Genomic DNA, 6000 nt, shown 5'->3' with positions numbered 1-6000 from the left:
TCATAAATAAGACTGAATGAATGACCTCATTAATATGTAACTATAGTGTCAGTGTTAAGGATGACTGGTGTAGTGATTTCACTGCTTTCTTATTGCAAAATGGAAATCATTTCACTCCTAAGCAGCTGTCAAAACAAAGAATAATGTCATGGTTAAGGGACTTTTGAAAAACGGGAAACCATGGGAGCCATCTTTATTTTTGTGCAATGATCTGCCTTTTGGAAACTAGAAAATAAAGCTTAATTTGATATGTTATGCCCACGTTGAAAGGAAATTAATTCCCATAATAGATGCAGTCTCTCTCTCTCTCTCTCACACATACACGCAAATATTTCCTTGCAGCAAAAATATATTAAATCAATGCATGTAATTAGTATTTTTCACACAGATAAAAGCTGAAATAACTCATATTTAAAGCACATATCAAATGGCTACATATAGCTATTAATATCTCCCATTCTCTAAAAAGCAATGAATAATTTATGTCTAATTTATTCAAACCACATTTACAGCTATACCAACACAATACATGTTATTGGGTGACAAGCCAAAGCTGTTGCTTACATATTTTCTACATAGCAGGAAAACAAACGTTTTTTCCAGGAACAAAATCTAAACAATTTCTAAGGAAAAACAAATTCTTAATTCTAAAATGAGCATTTTGAAATTAAAAATATGTTGGTCAACTAATACCTTTCTCTTGACACTTAAAAACTATCTGCAGGTGGCGACTGCAGCAGTTAGTGTATTAATTTAGTCATGCCTCACTTTTCTTACAAATTCTTTGATTTAATTGCACAAACGAAACAATCTAGAAACTCCTGTTTTAAATAGAGGAATGGTATACTCCTTTCCATTGAAATAAGCAAAGATTAGATTGTATGTAGAGGAACAGGGAATATTAGACATTTATCTGACGAAGTCATTTATGATAGTTTGATGCTAAAATTCCTCTAGAACAAAAACTATTTTCAACATTTAGCCAGTCATGTCTGGATAGTGCAGAACTCCACAGTCGCTCCACGTGAGAAGGAGAGATGTTTCCTCTGCGTTACGTCGTCTCCTTTCACCGTGTAACCTCATAGTCGACCAACCCTTTTCCGCTATCTTCTTCCCAGACTTTTTTCCTTTTTCTTTACCCCCCCCTGCTGTAGGCTAATATACAGGCCGGCGCTGCAATTTCGGAATCTGCCCTTGTATATGGCGGACGAAATTTCCACAGCAAGAGCCGCAGCGCAAGCCCTCCGTGCGAGGCTGAAAACGGAGAGCTCGCCCGGACCGAGTAAAGCTCGGCGAATTCACAATTCATTACGGCCATTGACTCTTTCTAAAATGTAACGTAGCGCGTCGCCAGGAGGGGGGAAGAAGACGGCAGTGTGAAATTTTAACATTTGGAATTTCTCATAACTAATTCACAATTTTTTTTTTTTTAATTTTTGAGGAAGCAGTTGTACAGTCACCGCTAGTCGGTGGAGGGAAGATTTCTGGAGCGGGGAGGCTGATTCGCGTGAGCTGCATCGTTTTTTTTTTGGAGGTATGTCACAATGCTGTGTTTTCTTTTGCTGATTTACAATTCCGCAATTTAAGAAAAAAAAAAAAAAAGAAAATGCAGCAGCGGGTGTTAAGTTCAGACTCTTCTCCTGCTGGCGCTGTGTTCGCACTAAACCAGGCACAGGCTTTGAAGCCGTCTGAAATAGACCTAATCTGTTGATGTGTTTTTTTTTTTCTTTTTTCTTTTTTTTTTTTTTTCTTGGGTCTGAATTTTCATAATGAAGTTTTACATGTATAGATGCTGACTAGTCGTCTGCACACCTAGTTAGTTCTCGCGTTCCGCACCCAGGTAAAAGTGCGTGTGCGTGTGCGTGCGCGTGCGAGGGGACCAGGCGATAGTGGCAACATGAAGGACGACGAGGGGAGGAACAATCTGAAACACGCAAAAAAAACCTCCTGCAGCCATGTTTTGTGAATTTTCCAGAAATTTTATGCAGAGCTCTGGAGTTTCTCTCCTCAGCTGTTACTTTTGCTCCTATTTTCTTTTTTGCTGGCTGCTGTCCATCATAGATAAGCGAGCAATAAAGCACCATGTGTCGTGATAACAACATGCATTAGGAATTTTATTTTAGGAAGATAGAGGATTCTAAATCTGGTTGTCATTGGCGCCACCTGTAGGTCGTTTTGTTTTGTAAAAAAAAATAAATTAAGGAAATTAAAAATTGTCATGACTAGGTTTTCCGTCAGCTGCTTTAGAACTAAATGTTTCTTTCAGTTTCTGAAGACGCAGGCATTGACGCGTTACGAATGAACGGCGGACCTTTGTGAAACGACCGCCTGCGTTTCATGTTAATGAATGCAAAATGACCTTTTGTAAAAAATGAGATTCAAAGCGCAGTGCAAGTTAATTAAATAAATGTCTTCCCCCCTTTTTTAATTCAATCCATGTTGAGGCTCTGAGTGCTTATTAAAGGCAGTTTGTCATTTATGAAATGTTTTATTACAGGGAGATTTAAAAACAACAACTGATTATTATAACGCACGCATTAACTGACATCTCCGTCTTTCTACTCGTTTGTTTGAGTATGATTTTCTGCGTGTGTGGATATAACCCACTACCTGGTAAACGTGTAATAATTTTGATTTTTATTTCTAGACATGGGGCATGTGTGAGTGGAAAACGACTACCGTATTCAAACTGCATGAATAGCTCTGGAGGAAGAAAGGCCGTGTCAGCATAATTTGAGGGCAGGAAAAACAATCACAACCAGTGGCTCTACTGTTTATATTAATCCTGCAGATGCCAAACAGTTTCCCATCTTGCGTGGCTTGCTTTTATTTTAATGTAAGGGAAACTGTAAGGGAGACAGTTTTTTATTTTTTGGCTGTGGGTGATTTGTTTATTTATTTTATTTGAAATGCTGACCTTCAAATCTGTATTAAAATGCAAAAAGCTGGTGGAAATTGTTTGGCTGCTATGCAAAAAAATGTGGCTGTAAATTCTGACCTTTGCTTGAAAAAAAAATGCAATCAAATGTCGACGGCTTTAACGTGGGTGGGGTGGGGGGGGGGAAACAAAGTTGTCAGAGGGAAATGCTTCAGTTTAAAAAGAAAAGAAAGACACCTTAAATCCTCACATGGTAAATATGAGCTGCATTCTGGGAGCGTTCCCATTTGAAGTAAAGAGGAATGCTGGAACAAAAGCTTTGCTTCACAGAAGATACCTGCAGTGAACAGTTTGGATGGAGAGGTGAAACTTGTCGTCCTCCCTCCCCAGGCGCTCACAAATGCAAAATGGTCACCGCCTGTATGCTATAGCATTCCAAACGCATTGTGATTAACAGTGATTTTTTTCCACCCAAGCGTTTTCTGTTTAAATCCGGTGCTACGCGCAGCTACATGATCACAGTGTGTTCCTAGGTGTGTCTGAATAAACACGGTTTCTCTTTAAACATTGCAAACACCTTATGCTCTATTTTTCTTAGTGGCATGTTGAAAATGTCTGAAATGGCTTCACGTAAATGAGTCTCCAGGGAATGACTTTGTTTCAGAGGTTGGGTTCTGCTGCATGAAATTACATTCTGTGCATTCTGCACATATTTTTTCCCTTCCTCCTTTAAAAAAAAAAAAAAAAGAACCTTATTGGTTTCATGAATAATGCATAAAGGCGTTCAATTGCTGCAGCCATGAAAATTAGGCCTGTTTACGTGCAGTGGTTTTGCACACGGAAGCTTTTTATTTTTTTCCTTGACCATTTTTCTGACGGTAGAGCCACAGCCTGAATAGCTTTTCTCAAAATACAAATTTTCTGCGAAGCAAATCTCATTTCTTAGAGTGGAAAGGTGGGGGGGGGGGGGGGGTAGGGGGTGAAACTCCCGCAGGTTTAATGAATCCATAAATCACAATAGTGCCAGGTTTGCTGCGCCTGCGTCAGCGTGCAGTGCAATTTTGATTTTCATCAAAAATTTAATCTGCCAGCCTACAAGGGTTTAGCAGCAGACCGGATGCCGCCCTGAATTTCTAATTTTAGGGGCCTGATCTTTCAGGATTTATTTTTGTGTAATTCAACTCTGCTTTTCAATATCTCTTGTTATTAAATTTTAATTCGTGGCATTAACATATAGATTGAAAAGGTTTTTATGGGGTTTTGAGTGTATGCTGATGGAATTTTACCCGACGACAGTTTATTTTTCCCGAGCATCCTGCGCATTTGCACATTTGTGTGTGTGTGCGTGTGTGTGGGTGTGTGTGTGTGTGTGTGTGTGTGTATGGGGTGAGGGGTGGAGTGAGGAGGGGATTATCCAATTCTTTGCATTATTGCTTTTTTGAAATCATTGGTCATACTCCACATTGGAAGACATTTATTACATAGGAAAGAAAAAAAAATGTGCATTTGATTAGAGACACAGTGAAGGTGACACATTTGTGGTGACACTGGTTTCGGTCAAGCGTAGCTTCTGATGCTAACATCATTGAACTGACCCCCCCACACACACACACACACACACACCTCCCTCTCCCCATTTCAGATGCTTTTTAATATGACCCAAGTAGAAACAAAATTAGCATTACACATAAAAAAAAAAGGTGGACTCTTATCTTCACTCTGTTTAACATGCAGAGTCCATGTTTTCTTCTCCTCCTTTTTACAGTAAGAAAAATCACTTTACGCTAGAACCACAATATTATTATGTTTTGCTTTAAGTGATTGATTTACTTCATTATTGCACAGAGGCAGAAACAGTCCTGCTCAAATTTAGGCCAATTATTTTCGGTAGCTCTCTAAGCTCTGCATTGTGAGACGTGTTTTGTCCCGGAGATGTTGCTCTTATTGCCTCTGCCAAGGAGGTTATGTTTTTTGATGCAGTTTTTTGTTTGTTTGTTTGTCTGACTGTTCACGGTAGAACCGATGGAAGGATCTTGATGGGGAAAAATAAATATGGGTCTTGGTCTAACTTAGAACCCATTAAATTTTGAGAATGATACGGATACCCGTGTGGATACAAAAACAAATCTGGATTTTCCCATTTACTTTGAAGAAGAGGCTTTAAAGAAAAATCTTGTAAAATATGCATTCATTTCATTTTAAACACTGAAGATCACAGCCATAAAGGGGTCTGATATGCACTATCATGCAAAATGTCTTCTGGATCTGATCCAGAATGAGGTCAGGAAAAAATATTACATTTTAACATTAAAACCAGATTTATGGATCCATAAATCAGTTTAAATTACACATCAACTCCGATTCACTTTTACTTTCCATCACAAATATAAAATGGTTGAATGAATTGTCATAAATAAATTGCAATGCCACCTACCCCTCACCATCCCCGTTACAATATTCTGTCTGCGGAACATTTATATGCATATGGCCCTGGCTTATTTAATTTAGCCGTATTTCCTGGTTGTGTTATTTGTCTCTGTTGACCTTTTGTTTTATCGGTTATGAGGTTGTCCTTTTTACTTCTGTGAAACATCAAGCAAATGTGCGTCTGGTTTAGATCTGGGTTCTCCACGGTGCTGTAGGTCACAGCTTATTAGGGGTTGGACAGGAAGCCGGATGGTAAAAATGACCGAAGCTTTTTAATTGATGCAGTGGGCATTCTCAAATAAATTGGGATCAAAATCAGGTGATGCCCATTATTCTGACAGAATCCCTGCTGGAGTCGTGGTGGATCCAGTCCACCGGCAGCTACAGCGATTGCTAGCATGTTAGCATATGGTCCGTATGGAAAAGCAGTTCATATACGGAGGTGAACAACAGCATAAGAATGCATTTCACTCGCTCTAATAATCCAAGTACGTCCCCATGGTAACAGCACACCCCGATAGCCTTTCCCATTCAACTCGGCAGCTTTGAAGATCTGAATTCAAATGGATTCAGTTCCAGAGTCTGCGACGTGATCGATTCATCCCCTTTAGTGTTCAGGATTTCATAACGCGACGGTGCCTGGAAGGTCAGAGTCGCTCTGTTCATGTTGCTTCCGTTTGTTTTGGTGGAATGCA

The sequence above is a fragment of the Brachionichthys hirsutus genome, chromosome 19, assembly GCF_040956055.1.
Source record: "Brachionichthys hirsutus isolate HB-005 chromosome 19, CSIRO-AGI_Bhir_v1, whole genome shotgun sequence".
Classification (NCBI taxonomy): Eukaryota; Metazoa; Chordata; class Actinopteri; order Lophiiformes; family Brachionichthyidae; genus Brachionichthys; species Brachionichthys hirsutus.
The sequence above is the reverse complement of the archived record's forward strand: the minus strand, read 5'-3'. Positions refer to the sequence as shown.